We start from the raw sequence: 18,231 nt of genomic DNA, 5'->3' as shown, positions 1-18,231 counted from the left end.
AACTTCCCTGGATCCCATGCCTTCTAACTTTCTGAATAAGCCTACCGTGTGGAAACTTGTCAAATGCCTTACTAAAATCCATATAGATCACATCCACTGCACTACCCTCATCTGTATGCCTGGTCACCTCCTCAAAGAACTCTATCAGGCTTGTTAGATAGGATCCGCCCTTCACAAAGCCATGCTGACTGTCCCTGATCAGACCATGATTCTCTAAATGCCTATAGATCCTATCTCTAAGAATTTTTTCCAACAGCTTTCCCACCACAGACGTAAGGCTCACTGGTCTATAATTACCTGGACTATCCCTACTACATTTTTTGAACAAGGGAACAACATTCGCCTCCCTCCAATCCTCCGGTACCATTCCCGTGGACAACGAGGACATAAAGATCCTAGCCAGAGGCTCAGCAATCTCTTCTCTCACCTCATGGAGCAGCCTGGGGAATATTCCCTCAGGCCCTGGGGACTTATCTGTCCTAATGTATTTTAACAACTCCAACACCTCCTCTCCCTTAATATCAACATGCTCCAGAACATCAACCTCACTCATATTGTCCTCACCATCATCAAGTTCCCTCTCATTGGCGAATACCGAAGAGAAGTATTCATTGAGGACCTCGCTCATTTCCACAGCCTCCAGGCACATCTTCCCACCTTTATCTCTAATCGGTCCTACCTTCACTCCTGTCATCCTTTTTTTCTTCAACTAATTGAAGAATGCCTTGGGGTTTTCCTTTACCCTACTCGCCAAGGCCTTCTCATGCCCCCTTCTTGCTCTTCTCAGCCCCTTCTTAAGCTCCTTTCTTGCTTCCCTATATTCCTCAATAGACCCATCTGATCCTTCCTTCCTAAACCTCATGTATGCTGCCTTCTTCCACCTGACTAGATTTTCCACCTCACTTGTCACCCATGGTTCCTTCACCCTACCATTCTTTATCTTCCGCACCGGGACAAATTAATCCCTTACATCCCGCAAGAGATCTCTAAACATCGATACCATGTCCATAGTACATTTCCCTGCAAAAACATCATCCCAATTCACACCGGCAAGTTCTAGCCTTGCCTCATAATTTGCCTTTCCCCAATTAAAAATTTTCCTGTCCTCTTTGACTCTATCCTTTTCCATGATAATTATAAAGGCCAGGGAGCGGTGGTCACTGTCCCCCAGATGCTCACCCACTGAGAGATCTGTGACCTGACCCGGTTCATTACCTAATACTACATCTAGTATGGCATTCCCCCTGGTCGGCCTGAGAGGGGACTGGAGTGGATGAGGGATGTTGAGAGGGGCTGGAGTGGAGGAGGGAAGTTGTGAGGGGACCGGAGTGGAAGAGGGATGCTGAGAGGGGACTGGAGTGGAGGAGGGATGTTGAGTGGGGCTGGAATGGAGGAGGGATGTTGCGAGGGTACTGGAGTGGACGAGGGATGCTGATAGGGGATTGGATTTAAGGAGGGATGTTGAGAGGGGACTGGAGTGGTGGAGGAATGCTGAGAGGGTACTGGAGTGGAGGAGGGATTTTGAGAGGGGACTGGAGTGGAGGAGGGATGTTGGGATTGGAGTGGACGAGGGATGCTGAGAGGGGATTGGAGTGGAGGAGGGATGTTGAGAGGGGACTGGAGTGGTGGAGGGATGTTGAGAGGGGACTGGAGTGGAGGAGGGATGCTGAGAGGGGATTGGAGTGGAGGAGGGATGTTGAGAGGGGACTGGAGTGGAGGAGGGATGTTGGGATTGGAGTGGACGAGGGATGCTGACAGGGGATTGGAGTGGAGGAGGGATGTTGAGAGGGGACTGGAGTGGTGGAGGGATGTTGAGAGTGGACTGGAGTGGAGGAGGGATGCTGAGAGGGGACTGGAGTGGAGGAGGGACGCTGAGAGGGGACTGGAGTGGAGGAGGGACGCTGAGAGGGGACTGGAGTGGAGGAGGGATGTTGAAAGGGGACTGGAGTGGAGGATGGATGTTCAGAGGGGAGTAGAGTGGACGAGGGATGTTGAGAGGGGACTGGAGTGGAGGAGGGATGTTGAGAGGGGACTGGAGTGGACGAGGGATGTTGAGAGGGTACTGGGGTGGAGGGATGTTGTGAGGGGACTGGAGTGGAGGAGGGATGTTGAGAGGGGACTGGAGTGGAGGAGGGATGTTGAGAGGGGATTGGAGTTGAGGGGTGTTGAAAGGGGATTGGAGTGGAGGAGGGATGTTGAAAGGGGACTGGATTGGAGGAGGGGTGTTGAAAGTTGTCTGGAGTGGAGGAGGGATAATGAGAGGGTCTATAGACAGTTGGGTGTTGTGGAAGTTTTCAGATGTTTCCCTTTAAATTACATAAATACTGAAAGATTTCCCTCTGAGCCACACACTCCCCTGACTTGGAAATACATTGCTGTTCCTTCAGTGTCACTGGGTCAAAATGCTGGAATTCTGGAAAATCATTGTGGGTGTCCCCACACATCAAGGACTGCAGCAGTTCAAGAAGTCAGCTCACCACCACCACCTTCTCAAGGGCACCTCTGGTGGGGCAGTTAATCACTGGCTCAGCCTCTGAAACTCATGTCCCATTGATGAATAAAAATAATTATTGGAGCTGAGGGTGGAAGTGCAGATGGGGGTTCTGGTTGTCGGAGAAAGAGGATGGGGTACGTGAGCTGTACATTAACACTGAACGTCGTTCTGTCCCTCAGTCACAGACTCCACACTCGGTGATCCGTGTGTAACCCACACAGTCCTGGATCAGCCCTGGAGGAGCACGAATTGTTCCAACACTGAGTGTACCAGTGGACGTTGGATGGATGATAGAAAGCTTGAAGTGGGATGGTACAGATTTAACAGGTAAAGTGAGGAGATAATCACTGAGAAACTGGACGCAGATGGGAATGTAAACAGGGGAACAAGGGGTGTGTGAATGGGAAATGCAGGGAGACCGGGATCATCGGTGACTACACTGAGATGGAGAGTAAGTACAGGGAGAGGGGAGATCCCACATTCTCGGGGTAGAGACAAGGGAGAGATACAACAGAGAGGGAATTCCCAGGATTGGGGGTTATTGACCAGAGACAGGGTACGGACGGGGTGAGTGTAATTTCCCATGTCTCTCTGAGTAAATAAATTCCCGCAGATCAGGGACTGACTCTCTGATTGTCGTTTCAGTTCCGGAGGATGGAAGATTCCTGAGTCGGTCATTCCACAGTATCGCTGCTCCGGGGAGAGACCAGGCTGGTTAAACGGTAGGGTCAGAGTTTACATCAGTGGGGCTCGGTTATTTTGGGGGAGGGTCAAACTGATAAGCCGGATCTCTTCAGAGGACCCCAGCATGGACAGAGAACCCCATCTCCCTGAGAGGTCTCCCCACAGTCACTCAGACTGCTCTACGGTCCTGTATCGTCATGGAGTCCGGTGGAGGAGTGCCAACTTCCTGGAGTTGGGTTACAGAACTGATCTGCCCACTGACCCCATTCTGGATACGACCTGGAGGAGCTTCAACGACCTCAGACTTATTTCAGTGGTGGGGCAATCTCCAGGGAGTTGGGGGAGTCTGCAGACATCATCGTTTACCAATTAGTGGGATAAATTAATGGTTGCCATGGTAACGTAGTGGTTAGCGCGTCGCTATTACAGGTCGGGGTGTCGGAGTTCAGAGTTCAGTTCCAGCATCATCTGTAAGGAGTCTCTGTCCGTCCTCCCCATGGAATGAATGGGTTTTCCCCGGGTTCTCCGGTTTCCTCCCACAGTCCAAAGACGTACCGGGTGGGTAAATTGTCCCATGATTAGGTTAGGTTAATCAGGGTTGTTGAGGATTGCTGAGGTGGTGTGACTGAAGGGCCAGAAGCCCATTCTCCACGTTTTAGTTCCAAACAGATAGATAAATAAATAAATAAAACAGATTTAACATTCAGTTCCAATGTGGAGAAAATATTGGGAAACAGAATAATGACAGTGTGGATCGAGCTGCCTGAGCAAGTGGTGGATGCCATTTTGATTTCAATGTGTCAGAGAAGTTTGGTTGGTACATGGATGGGAGAGATGGACGGCTATGGTCCGGGTGCAGGTTGATGGGACAAGGCAGTTTAAATGGTTCAGCATGGACTGGATGGGCCGAAGGGCCTGTTTCTGTGCTGTAGCTTTCTGTGACTCTCTGACCAGTAAGTCTCACGTCAGTGGTAGGGAAGGCAGTGGAGAGGATTCTTATGGATGGGACTTGTGAGCATTGGGAAGACCGTGGGTGAATGAGGGACAGTCACAAATGACACCCTCACAAATCAAAAAAACCACTCAACCGCCACTTTACATTTATAAATGACGTGACCTCCACAGCCGTTTGTGGTAATGAATTCCACAGATTCACTCCCTTCTGGTGAAGGAAATTCTCCCTCATCTCTGTTCTAAAGGGAGGTTCTTGTGTCCTGAGGCTGTGTCCTCTGGTCCCAGACTCCCCCACATTTGGAAACATCCTCTCCATGTCCACACTATCCAGGCCTTTCAATATTCGATAGATTTCAGTGAGATCCCTCAGATGTTTGACAAGGTCCCTCATGGGAGGCTCATTCAGAAGATTAAGGTGCTGCTGCAGGGAGGGTGGGGAGGAGAGGGAGAGGGAGAGGGAGCAGCTCAGTGCTGACTGAGGCTGGACCGGACCGTGGGTTGTGAACCACTGATTTACAGTGGGTCCTGATTCACATTCCCCGCTGTACTGTGGGACCGGGTACATTTTACAGTGTTTATAAATCTCATTCCAGGTCCCCATCCCAACGTGGGAGAGGAGGAGGTGACCAGGACCATCTGCTTCACTGTGGGTGAAGACTCCTGTCACTGGAGCCAGGAGATCAGGGTGAAAAACTGCTCCGGTTACTTTGTGTATTGGCTGAAGCCGGCACCCGGGAATACTGCTGTGTACTGTACAGGTAGGTCACCGTTCCCCAGTGACACAGCAGTGTGGTAGTTGTGGGGAAGTTCTGGGACATCCTGAGTCACCAACACACACCACGGGCTGAGTTTTCCAGTCGGCTGTCCTGCCCGTGGTCTGTGATCACCTTTCTCGTATCCCCTTTCACACCTGGGTCAGAATGAAACTGCCCAGTCTGACCTGAGACAGAGATCATGGAACACAGAACAGTACAGCACAGCACAGGCCCTTCGGCCCACAGTGTTGTGCAGACCTACTCTGAGATCAATCTAACCCTTCCCTCCCCTATAACCGTCCATGTTTTTGTCATCCATGTGCCTATGAGTTTGTTAAATGCCCCGAATGTATCTGTCTGTACCACCACCCCTTGCAGGGTGTTCCACACACCCACCACTCTCTGTGTGAAGAGCTTAATCTCTGACATCCATCCTGTACTTTCCTCCAGTCACCTAAAATTACACCTGCTGGTATGAGCCACTTCCTCCCTGGGGAAAAAGTCTCTGGCTGACTACTCGTTCTATGCCTCTTACCATCGTGTACACCTCTATCAAGTTATCTCTCATCCTCCTTCACTCCAAAGAGAAAAGCCCGAGCTCACTCAACCTCTCCTCACAAGACATGCTCTCCAATCCAGACATCGTCCTGGTAAATCCATTCTGCACTCTCTCTAAAGCTTCCACATCCTTCCTACAGTGAGGTGACCTGAGAGAACCCCCCCCACCCCCGGGCTGCCCTGTCACACATGGGGACCACGTGAAGATCATCAGGGGGAAGAGGGGAAGGGACATTGAGGAGAAAGGAGGATTAGGAGGGGAAGGACTGGGGTGGAGGGAAGTGAGAAAATGGAGAGGAGGGAGAGCGGTGGGGAGAGAAAGAGGAGGGAGGAGGAATAAGGGCAATGGAGGGAGATTGTTGGTGGGGATGGGAGAGAGGTCTGGGGTATAATATGGAGGGAGGAGGGGTGCTGAGAGGGAGCCACAAACAGATGGGGGGGGGAGGTGGGTGGAGACATGATGGATGCTGAACGGTCCACAGCTCAGGAATTGGTGGTGGGGGTCATGGAAGGGAATGCTGATTCCCGTGGTCAGTCCCAGAATTTCATCCCAACTGTGAATGATGGGAGTCTCCTGTAGTAATAAAGAATTTGGAGTAGTCTCATTTGTAGGAGAAAGGTATGATATTTCAGTGATTTTCCCTCTCCCACATCTCTGTTTCTTTATCCTAGACCTGGGGATTTCTCCAAGGGAACAGGCCAAAGGGTCATCGACTGGAAGGACCACCCAGGAACTGCCCTCTGTCCCATCGGGAGACACATCCTCAGGTAGCAAGTCCTGTGACAGTGCATGTACTATCCTGAGATTCATTTTATTGCAGTCATTTACAGGAAAATAAAGAAATACAACAGCATTTATGAAAAACTGTACAAAAACAAAGACTGACAAACAAGCAACGTGAAAAAGAAGGCAAATTGTGGAAATAAAATGTTCAATAATACTGAGATGATGAGTTGTAGATTCCTTGAAAGTGAGTCTGTCGGTTGTGGAATCAGTTCAGAGTTGATGTGAGTGAAGTTATCCACGCCGGTCAGGAGTCTGATGGTTGTGGGGTAATAAATGTTCCTGAAGCTGGTGGTGTGGGACCTCCTGCTGGAAATATTACCTCTGATCAGGGGTGAATATAACTTGAGGACATAAATCTGACACAAAGATTTATGGTCAGTGGTAAGAGATTCAGGATCAGAATCGGGATTATTATCACTAACGTACCTTGTGAAATTTGTTGTTTTTTGGCAGCAGTACAGTGCAAGACAAAAAATATTCCTGTACGTTCCAAACAAAAATAAACTAAATAAATAGTGCAAAGAGAGGAATAGTGAGGTTGGGTTCATGAATTACAGAGGAACCCAAAAGAATGAATGACAGAAGGACATTAGAATCCCAAAGCCCCTCTCCCCCTCCTACGCACAAATAATCAACAAATCAACCTTCCCCCCTCCAACCCCACCCATTTTGGCAAAAATGTGTCAGCACCCGCCACCCATCAAGCAATAGCAAAGCAGCCAAAGAGAGACCATGATCTGCAGTCAACAAAAACTTGTTTACCGGACAGTTCAGCAGCCACAGGCACTCTCTCTCATTCGCTCTCTCTTTTTCTCACTCTGTCACTCTCACTCTCTCGCGTGCTCTCTCTCGCTCTGGCTCTCTTTCTCTCGCTCTACTAACAAGGGTCAGAGAGATGTCACCCATTTCACAGTGAAAGGGGAGACTGACAGTCGCTGTGATGATGTTACAATCTGCTGTGTCACTTTTCTTTCTGAAATTCTCCGACTCGAGAATTGACAAAACTCCCCGCCACCGAGACAGAGAGAGAGAGTGTGATCGCTCAACTGCAGAGACCTCCATCCATACATCTCTCACTCTCACTCACTCTCTCTCTCGCTCTAACAAGGGTCAGAGAGATGTCACCCATTTCACAGTGAAAGGAGAGACTGACGGTCGGTGTGATGATGTTAGTCTGCTGCGTCACTTTTTATTCTGAGATTATCCAACTCAAGAATCAGCAGAAAACTCTCCCCACCACTGAGAGAAAGAGAGAGAGTGTGATCGCTCAACCACAGAGACCTCCGTCCATACATCCGCCGCAGCGAAATCCTGATGTTCCTTTTCCCACGACACCTCAGTCGGCAACATCGGCCTGGAATCAGTTATCCACAGGGTTGCACCCCGGAGGCACCATCTTCCCAGCCGTGCGTGGAGAATGTGGGAAAACGGTCGGCTGGGGAGCTCCAGGAGTGGGTGATCAACCGCCATAAAAAACAGTTGCAGTGCCGTTGCAGATCAAGACCTTGATAGAACCCCAGCCAGCATGAAAAGGGGAAAAGGAGACAGTAAAGAGAGGAATTTAAACTGTTTCTGCAGATGAGCTTGAAGGAGCTTAGCGCCATCTTAACTCCACCCATTGGTCAGAAAGAGGAAGTGAGGAATGACTGAGGAGTTGCACGGTGACTGATGAGATATAGAAACGATCAGAGTGGGGTTTGAGTAATTCAGTATGTGGACAGAAGGAAATGGGTGAAAACACACAGGAGAGAGGGATGGAGAGTGAGGTGGGATGCTGGAGTGGGAGCAATGTGGTGAGTGAAGAGAGAGTGATGGCTGTGTGAGGAGAGTTGGACAGAGAGAACACTGAGAGTGACACTCCAACTGGAGGGAAGGAAGGAGAGACTGACAAGAGAGTGATGCAGACAGAGTGAATGCTGAGAGAGGGAGATGTGAGGAGAGGGATTTGAGAGTGAAGGGGCGAGTTATTAAAGAGCAAAGGAGAGGGGAGTGTGTGTATTTCAGAGGACAGATTTGCCCTGGACTTGAGCCTCCTGTTCCTGCGGTTGAATTCCTTCCTGATTGAACATAAAACTTGTTCACTACTTTACCCTTCCTTTGTATATCTTCTTATTGGAGATTCCCAGTCAGACACAACTTGGGAACCCCAGGGATCAACAACCGGAGAACCTAGACCAGGTTTGACCACGACCCCTGCAGGGTCTGTGAACACAAGTACAGATCCCCAGTTGGACACAACTTGGGAAGCCCAGGGAACAGCAACCGGAGAACCAGGTTCGGGTTTGACCACCACCTCAGCAGGTTCTGTGGTCTCAGGTACAGATTCCCAATCGGATACATCTCAGGGTCCCCAGGTAGCAGCAATGGGGAAAAACTGGTCCAAGTTTGTTCACCACCCCAGCAGGGTCTTTGAGCTGAGGTATCTGTGAGTGGGGAGGGAGGGATCAATGAATGGAGTGATCTTTCCCTCCTTCAGTCATCTGGGCTTTGACTAAGAGAATTGACTAGTCACAGAAGTTTTGGGAGGGAGAACTGGTGAACAGGGACTAGATGATTTTGGTTTCTTTTCAAATCAGAGACCTCTTTGTAAAATTGTTGTTCAGTTGGCTACCCATTTTAATTCTATGTCCCACTCCTATTCTGACATAACTGTCCATGACTGACACGATGAGACCACCCTCAGGTTCATTCGAAGAGCAACACCTCATATTTCGTCTTGGTAGCCTCCAATCTTATGGCATGAATATCGATTTCTCTAACCTTTGGTAGTTTCTCCTCTCTCCCACTTCTCTCTTTTTCCATTCCTGTTCTGCCTCCCCTTTTAGTCCTTCTCTTCTCCCCACCTGCCCATCTCTTTCATCTGCTCCCCCCATCCATCTTTTTATTCGATTGTCCACTATCCTCTCTCCTTGGATTTCTCTTTCTTCAGCCCTTTGCCTCTTCCACATATCACCTCCCAGCTTCTCACACCATCATGCTCACTCGATAGAGAAGGGACGCACTCAGAACGAAGTTTTGAGGTGCGTCTATTTTAGCGCAAGGAGTGTTGTGAACAAAGCGGATGAGCTTAGATCGTGGATCAGTACTTGGAGATATGATGTTGTGGCCATTACAGAGGCTTGGATGGCTCAGGGACAGGAATGGTTACTTCAAGTGCCGGGTTTTAGATGTTTCAGAAAGGACAGGGAGGGAGGCAAAAGAGGTGGGGACGTGGACCTGTTGATCAGAGATAATAGTGTCATGGCTGCAGAAAAGGTGGACGCCATGGAGGGATTGTCTACCGAGTCTCTGTGGGTGGAGGTTAGGAACAGGAAGGGGTCAATAACTTTACTGGGTGTTTTTTATACGCCGCCCAATAGTAACAGTGGTATCAAGGAGCAGATAGGGAAACAGATCCTGGAAAGGTGTAATAATAACAGAGTTGTCGTGATGGGAGATTTTAATTTCCTAAATATTGATTGGCATGTCCCTAGAGCAAGGGGTTGAGATGGGGTGGAGTTTGTCAGGTGTGTTCAGGAAGGTTTCTTGACACAATATGTAGAAAAACTTACAAGAGTACCTGTACTTGATTTGGTATTGGGAAATGAACCTGGTCAGGTGTCAGATCTCTCAGCGGGAGAGCATTTTAGAGATAGTGATCATAATTCTATCTACTGACAAAGGGTTCTGGCCTGGAACATCGACTGATCTTTTCCACTGATGCTGCCCGACCTGCTGAGTTCCTCCAGCATGTTGTGAGTGTTGCTTTGACCCCAGCATCTGCAGATTATTTTGTGTTTATAATTCTATCTCCTTTACAATAGCTTTGGAGAGAGATAGAAACAGACAAGTTGGAAAAGCATTTAATTGGAGTAAGGGGAATTATGAGGCTATCAGGCAGGAAATTGGAAGCTTAAGCTGGAAACAGATGTTCTCAGGGAAAAGTACGGAAGAAATGTGGCAAATGTTCAGGGGATATTTGGGTGGAGTTCTGCATAGGTACGTTCCAATGAGATGGAAGTTATGGTAGGGTACAGGAACCATGGTGTACAAAGGCTGTAATAAATCTAGTCAAGAAGAAAAGAAAAGCTTACAAAAGTTTCAGAGAGCTAGGTAATGTTAGAGATCTGGAAGATTATAAGGCTAATAGGAAAGAGTTTAAGAAGGAAATTAGGAGAGCCAGAAGTGGCCATGAGAAGGTCTTGGTGAGCAGGATTAAGGAAAACTCCAAGGCATTCTACAAGTGTGTGAAGAGCAAGAGGATAAGACGTAAAAGAATAGGACCCATCAAGTGTGACAGTGGGAAAGTATGCATGGAACCGGAGGAAATAGCAGAGGTACTCAGTGAATACTGTACTTCAGTATTCACTATGGAAAAGGATCTTGGTGATTGTAGTGATGACTTGCAGCAGACTGAAAAGCTTGAACATATAGATATTAAGAAAGAGGATGTGCTGGAGCTTTTGGAAAGCATCAAGTTGGATAAGTCGCCAGGACCTAATGAGAGGTACCCCAGGCTACTGTGGGAGGTGAGGGAGGAGATTGCTGAGCCTCTGGCGATGCATCATCAATGGGGATGGGAGAGGTTCCAGAGGATTGGAGAATTGCGGATGTTGTTCCTTTATTCAAGAAAGGGAGTAGAGAAATTATAGACCAGTGAGTCTTACCTCAGTAGTTGGTAAGTTGATGGAGAAGATCCTCAGAGGCAGGATTTATGAACATTTGGAGAGGTATAATATGATTAGGAGTAGTCAGCATGGTGTTGTCAAGAGCAGGGCGTGCCTTATGAGCCTGATTGAATTTTTTGAGGATGATCTTCAGGCCCTCAGGTGGCACTGCCTAAGAAACCGTCATGCTACTGTGACAATTATAGCCACCGGCACTCGGGAGTACTTCGGAAAACTATTGTTACTCAACACAGTCGGTCGCTGCATCCAGAAATGCAACTTGAAACTGTATTATGCAAGGAGGAAGCCATACATCAACTCTATGCAGAAACGCCAGTGAGTTCTCTGGGCCCGAGCTCATCTCAGATGGACCGAAAGACTGTGGAACCGTGTGCTGTGGTCAGATGAGTCCACATTTCAGCTAGTTTTCGGAAAAAACGGGCGTCGAGTTCTCCATGCCAAAAATGAAAACGACCATCCAGATTGTTATCAGCAAAAGGTGCAAAAGCCGGCATCTGTGATGGTATGGGGGTGCATCAGTGCCCTTGGCATGGGTGAGTTGCATGTATGTGAAGGTACCATTGACTCTGAGGCATATATTAGGATTTTAGAGAGACATATGTTGTCATCAAAGTGACGTCTCTTCCCGGGACGTCCATGCTTATTTCAGCAGGACAATGCCAGACCACATTCTCCATGGGCTACAGCAGCGTAGCTTTGTAGACACAGAGTGCGTGTGCTTGACTGGCCTGCTGCCAGTCCAGATCTATCTCCTATTGAAAAAGTATGGTGCATCATGAAGAGGAGAATCAGACAACGGAGACCACGGACTGTTGAGCAGCTGAAGTCTTATATCAAGCAAGAATGGACAAAATTTCCAATTGCAAATCTACTACGATTAGTATCCTCAGTTCCAAAACGATTAAAAAGTGTTATTAAAAGGAAAGGTGATGTAACACAATGGTAAACATGCCTCTGTCCCAACTTTTGTTGAGTGTGTTGCAGCCATCAAATTCTAAATTTGTGTATGTTTACAAAATACAATTAAGTTGGTCAGTAAAACTACTGAAAATCTTTTCTTTGTACCTTTGTCAGTTAAATAAAGGTTCACGTGAATTAACATATCACAGATTTTTGTTTTTATTGCATTTTGGAAAATATCCCAACTTTTCTGGTTTGTCAATTACCTGGATGAGGAAGTGGAGGGATGGGTTAGTAAGTTTGCTGATGACACAAAGGTTGGGGGTGTTGTCGATAGTGTGGAGGGCTGTCAGAGGTTACAGCAGGACATTGATAGGATGTTAAACTGGGCTAAGAAGTGGCTGATGGAGTTCAACTCAGATAAGTGTGAAGTTGTTCATTTTCGTAGGTCAAATATGATGGCAGAATGTAGTATTAATGGTAAGACTCTTGGCAGTGTGGAGGATCAAAGGGATCATAGGGTCCGAGTCCATAGGACACTCAAAACAGCTGCGCAGGTTGATCCTGTGATCTTTGCACCACGGACCAGTGTATTATTGACAATATTCTTGCGGACCGGCCGACCGTGAAAGACTACCATGATCATGAAGCCTTGCGCGGGCACCTGTGTGCACATGCATGTATGTGCCATGCCGATTTTTTTCTACAAATCGGTTTTGACGATACTGTTCGGGGGCGGGGGGGGTGTGGTTGCGTGTCAATCACGACCAGAATATAGGTGATAAGTGGCTAATACACTCAATTTCACTTCTAAAAGGGTTTATCTAACGAATTTAATATTAAACTCACAGCACATATTTTCCTTGCATGAATATAGAGATAAGTCAATTATCGGGGAGGACAGGGGAGCTTGAAGTAAGTGTTGAACGAACGTCCAGTAGAAGTGGTAGAGGCAGATTTGATATTATCATTTAAAGAAAAATTCGATAGGTATATGGACAGGAAAGGAATGGAGTGTTATGGCTGAGTACAGGTTGGTGGCACTAGGTGAGAGTAGCGCTCCGCACGGACTAGAAGGACCGAGATGGTCTGTTTCCGTGCTGTAATTGTTAAATGGTTATATGGTTATATATGTCACTTATAAGTCAATAGCATCATAACATTTTAAGTAACGTTTGGATATTAAACCCACAGCACATATTTTTCCCGTATGAACACATAAAATCATTGCAACACACCAACATCGCTGAATCAGTGGGAGCCTTGGGCTTGTTTCCCTGCAACAAGACAGTGCTGTCGAAGGATGATGGGAGACAGCGATACTCGAAAGGGGTTCCTTATGTCCAGTCTATTTTGCAATTTAGTTTTCGTTGCATTCATTGCAGAGATATGTTGGAAATGGAAGCAACGTTTTCATTGTTTTTGTGGCTATCTCAGGATATTTAGTCTTGACTTTGATCCAGAATGCCGGCAGAGATATTATGTCAAACATACTTTTCAGCCCGCCGTCATTTGCAAGCTCGAGGAGTTGATGGCCTTCCCGCGCTGACATGGATGACGTGCAGGTAATGACCTCGCATGTGTAATGACCTCGCGTGCGTTCAAGCTCAACGGTGGGCATGCAGGGAATGAGGAAAAGTGCTGCTGACTCATATCGTCAAATCATATCGTTTCCTCACGGCTCGGTAGCACATGCTTTGCAGGCCGGTACCAGTCCGCGGCCCGGTGGTTGGGGACCATTGGCATATGGTGTATTGGCCTTCATCAATCGTGGAATTGAATTTAGGAGCTGAGAGGTAATGTTGCAGCTATGTAGGACCCTGGTCAGACCACACTTGGAGTACTGTGCTCAGTTCTGGTCACCTCACTACAGGAAGGACGTGGAAACCTTAGAAATGGTGCAGAGGAGATTTACCAGGATGTTGCCTGGATTAGAGAGCGTGCCTTATGTGAATAGGTTGAGTGAACTTGACCTTTTCTCCTTGGAGTGACGGAGGATGAGAGGTGACCTGATAGAGGTGTATCAGATGATGAGAGGCATTGATCGTGTGGATAGTCAGAGAGTTTTTCCCAGGGCTGAAATGGTTGCCACAAGAGGACACAGGTTTAAGGTGCTGGGGAGTAGGTACAGAGAAGATGTCAGGGGTAGGTTTTTTTGCTCAGAAAGTGGTGAGTGCGTGGAATGGGCTGCTGGCAACGGTGGTGGAGGCGGATACGATAGGGTCTTTTAAGAGACTTTTGGCTAGCTACATGGAGCTTAGAAAAATAGAGGGCTATAGGTAAGCCTAGTAATTTCTAAGGTGGGGACATGTTCAGCACAACTTTGTAGGCCGAAGGACCTGTATTGTGCTCTAGATTTTCTATGTTTCTCATCCAGACATCTTCTCACTCTTTTGTCTTCACCTGTCACCTACCAGCTTGAACACTTTCCACGTTTATTATTCTGGCTTTTGCCCCCTTCCTTTCCAGTCCTGATGAAGTGTCTTGGCCGAAAACATCAACTGTTTATTCCCCACCAGAGGTTCTGCCTGACCTGCTGAGTTCCTTCAGTATTTTGTGTGTGTTGCTCCAGATTTATAGCATCTGCAGAAATTCTTGTCGTACAAATTATTGTCCCTGTTGTGTTGTTTAAGGTCTGCCCATTTCCCATGTCTGTGTTACCAAGTCTCAGTCTGTCTGTGTTCATTCAGTCTCTGTACTCTGTGAGGTTGAACCTCCCATGGACCAGTTCACCTACTGGATGTACAGTGCATTGTGGGGAGGGGTGTGAATGATGGAGTCAGTGGTTCCTCTCTCCTGTCTGTTGGGTTGGGTTTGGTGAGTCGTGAGGGATGAGGCTCTGTTGGGGGTTGGAGAGAGTGGGGTGGGAGGAATGAACAGAGAGGGGTGGAGTAACACAGGAGGGAGGGGAGGAGTGGTGCAGGTGAGAGGGGAGGATGGTCAGAGAGAGGAAGGGAGGAATGACTGTGAGGATTTGCACGGTGACTGATGAGACATAGAAACGACCGGAGTGGGATTGGAGTAAATCAGTACATGGACAGAAGGAAATGGGTGAAAACACACAGGAGAGAGGGATGGAGGGAGAGGTGGGATGCTGGAGTGGGAGGAATGAAGTGAGTGAAGAGAGAGTGATGACTGTGTAAGGAGAGTTGGACAGAGAGATCAGTGAGAGTGACACTCCAACTGGAGGGAAGGAAGGAGAGACTGACGAGAGAGTGATGCAGACAGAGTGAATGCCGACAGAGGGAGATGTGAGGAGAGAGATTTGAGAGACAAGCGTAGAGGTATTAAAGAGCAAAGGAGAGGGGAGTGTGTGTATTTCAGAGGACAGGTTTGACCTGGACTTAAGCCTCCTGTTCCTGGCATTGAAATTCTTCCTGATCTAACGTAAAACTTGTTCACTACTTTACTCTTCCTTTGTATATCTTCTTATTGCAGATTCCCAGTCAGACACAACTCAGGACCCCCAGGGATCAGCGACAGGTGAGCCTGGTCTGGGTTTGACCACTGCCCCACCAGGGTCTTCAAGTTCACGTATAGATCCCCAGTTGGACACAATTCAGGAAACCCAGGGTCGGTAAATTCAGGTATCCATGGTAGGGGTCATTGAAAGGAATGATCTTTCCCTCCTTCAGTTCTCAATATTCATCTGGGCTTTGACTGAGAGTAGTGACAGCCATTCACAAGGGAGATTTCCCATTCCCACATGTCTGTCCAAGGCCTCCTCCACTGACATGATGAGGCCAAACTCAAACTGGAGGGACAACACCTCGTATTGTGTCCGTGTAGTTTCCGAACTGACAGCCATGAACATTGATTTCTCAAACTTCTGGTAATGGTCCTCAATTCTTCATCATTCCCCATCCCCTTTCCCTCTCTCACCTAATCAACTTGGGTTTGGTGAGTCGTGAGGGATGAGGCTCTGTTGGGGGTTGGAGAGAGTGGGGTGGGAAGAATGAACAGAGAGGGCTGGAGAGATCGAGAGTGATACAGGAGGGAGGTTTCAAATGGCTCCGTTCATTACCACCCCCACCCATTTCAGCAAAAAAGCATCAATGACACCCCCACCCACCAAGCAATATCAAAGCAGCCAAAGAGACACCACGATCTGCAGTCAACAAAAACTGTTGTTTACCCAACAGTTCGACAGCCACAGGCGCTCTCTCTCACTAACAAGGGTCAGAGAGATTTCATCCATTTCACAGTGAAAGGGGAGACTGACAGTCGCAGTGACGATCTTACAGTCTGCTGCGTCACTTTTTATTCTGAGATTCACCGACTCATGGATCGACAGAAAGCGCTCCCCGCCACCGAGAGAGAGAGAGGGAGAGAGGCAGATGTAATTCAGTACATGGACAGAAGGAAATGAGTGAAAACACACAGGAGAGAGGGATAGAGAGAGAGGTGGGATGCTGGAGTAGGAGGAATGAGATGAGTGAAGAGAGAGTGATGACTGTGTAAGGAGAGTTGAGCAGAGAGATCAGTGAGAGTGACGCTCCCACTGGTGGGAAGGACGGAAAAATTGGCAAGAGAGTGATGAGACAGAGCGAATGCCAAGAGGGAGATGTGAGGAGAGGGCTTTGAGAGATGACGGTAGAGATATTAAAGAGCAAAGGAGAGGGGAGTGTGTGTTTCAGAGGATAGATTTGAACTTGGACTTGAGCCTCCTGTTCCTGCCATTGATTTCCTTCCTGATCTAATGTAAAACTTGTTTATACTTTACCCTTCCTTTGTTTATCTTCTTATTGCCGATTCCCAGTCAGACACAAATTGGGAACCCCAGGGATCAGTGATAGGTAAACCTGGTCTGGGTTTGACCACCACCCCAGCAGGATCTTCAAGCTCACGTATAGATAGATCCCCAGTTGAACACAACTCCAGAACCCCAGGGATCGGTGACAGGTGAACCTGGTCCGGGTTTGACCACCACATGAGCTGGGTCGACGAGCTCAGGTACAGATTCCCCATCGGACACAACTTGGGAACCTCTGACCAGTAACTGGAGAATTTGGTCTGGATTTGATCACCACCCCAGTAGGGACTACAAGCTCAGAAGCAGATGCCCAGTTGGATACCACTTGGGATCTCCTGGGATCAGTGATCGGAGAACCTGGTGTGGGTTTGACCACCACCTCAGCAGGGTCTCCGAGCTTAGGTATTTGTGATGGGGCGAGGGATCAATGAATGGAAAGATCTTTCCTCCTTTCATCCTTGATATCCATCTGGGCTTTGACTGAGAGAAGTGCCTAGTCATGGAAATTTGGGAGGGAGAGTTAGTGTACAGGGATTGGATGGTTTTGGTTTCTTTTCAAATCAGAGACTTCTTTGTCCAATTGTTTTTCTGGTGGTGTCCCATTTTAATTCTACATCCTACTCCCATTCTAACATGCCTGTCCATGATTGACATGATGAGACCACCCCCGAGTTCGAAGAGCAACACCTCATATCCAATCTAGGTAGCCTCCACCCTGATGGCAAGAATATCAATTTCTCCAACTTTTGGTAGATTCCCTTCTCTTCCCCCTCCCTTTTTCCATTCCCATTCCAGCTCACCTCTTAACCCTTCTCCTCTCCTCCCCTGCCCATCTCCTCCCTCTGGTTCCCCTCTTCCATCTCTTTAATCCATGGTCCACTGTCCCCTCTCATTGGATTTCTCCTTCTCCAACCATTTACCTCAACCACCTATCACCTCCCAGCTTCTCACATTATCCTGCTCACTCACCCAAATATCCTCTCGCTCACCTGCTTTCACCTTTCACCTGCCAGTTTGTTCTCTCCTCACCATCTTAGCGTGGCTTCTGCCCTTTTCCTTTCCAGTCCTGATGAAGTGACTTGGCCCAAACATTGACTGTTTATTCCTCTGCAGAGATGCTGCCTGACATGCTCAGTTGCTTGAGCATTTTGTGTCTGTTGCTCTAGATTTACAGCATCTGCAGAATTCCTTGTCTGTACAAATTATTGTCCCTGTTGTGTTGTTTAAGCTCTGCCCATTTCCCATGTCTCTGTTACTCTGTTCCAGACCTGGAGGTTTCCACATTGGAACAGTCTACAGGATTGTCTACTGGAGAGCACACCCAGGAACTGTCCTCTGTCCCCGTGGAAGACACATCCTCAGGTACCATGTCTCGGCTTGTCTGTGTTCATTCAGTCTCCGTCACTCTGTGAGGTTGAACCTCCCATGGACCAGTTCACCTACTGGATGTACAGTGCATTGTGGGGAGGGGTGTGAATGATGGAGTCAGTGGTTCCTCTCGCCTGTCTGTTGGGTTGGGTTTGGTGAGTCGTGAGGGATGAGGCTCTGTTGGAGGTTGGAGAGAGGTGGGATGCTGGATTGGGAGGAATGTGGTGACCGAAGAGAGAGTGATGACTATAAGGAGAGTTGAATGAGGAGAACACTGAGAGTGACACTCCAACTGGAGGGAAGGAAGGAGA

General features: G+C 48.0%; 1 long non-coding RNA gene across 1 annotated transcript; it reads left to right on the top strand.

The window, feature by feature from the left end:
* Positions 1 to 4,809: 4,809 nt before the first annotated feature.
* Positions 4,810 to 17,902, top strand: LOC140207177 (uncharacterized). The gene is made up of 4 exons (XR_011888523.1): positions 4,810 to 4,890; positions 6,118 to 6,213; positions 15,238 to 15,282; positions 17,819 to 17,902. It is a non-coding gene; the product is annotated as an uncharacterized lncRNA (long non-coding RNA).
* Positions 17,903 to 18,231: the final 329 nt, after the last annotated feature.

This window comes from Mobula birostris, chromosome 13 (genome assembly GCF_030028105.1).
Source record: "Mobula birostris isolate sMobBir1 chromosome 13, sMobBir1.hap1, whole genome shotgun sequence".
NCBI classification, from domain to species: domain Eukaryota; kingdom Metazoa; phylum Chordata; class Chondrichthyes; order Myliobatiformes; family Myliobatidae; genus Mobula; species Mobula birostris.
The sequence above is the reverse complement of the archived record's forward strand: the minus strand, read 5'-3'. Positions and strand labels throughout refer to the sequence as shown.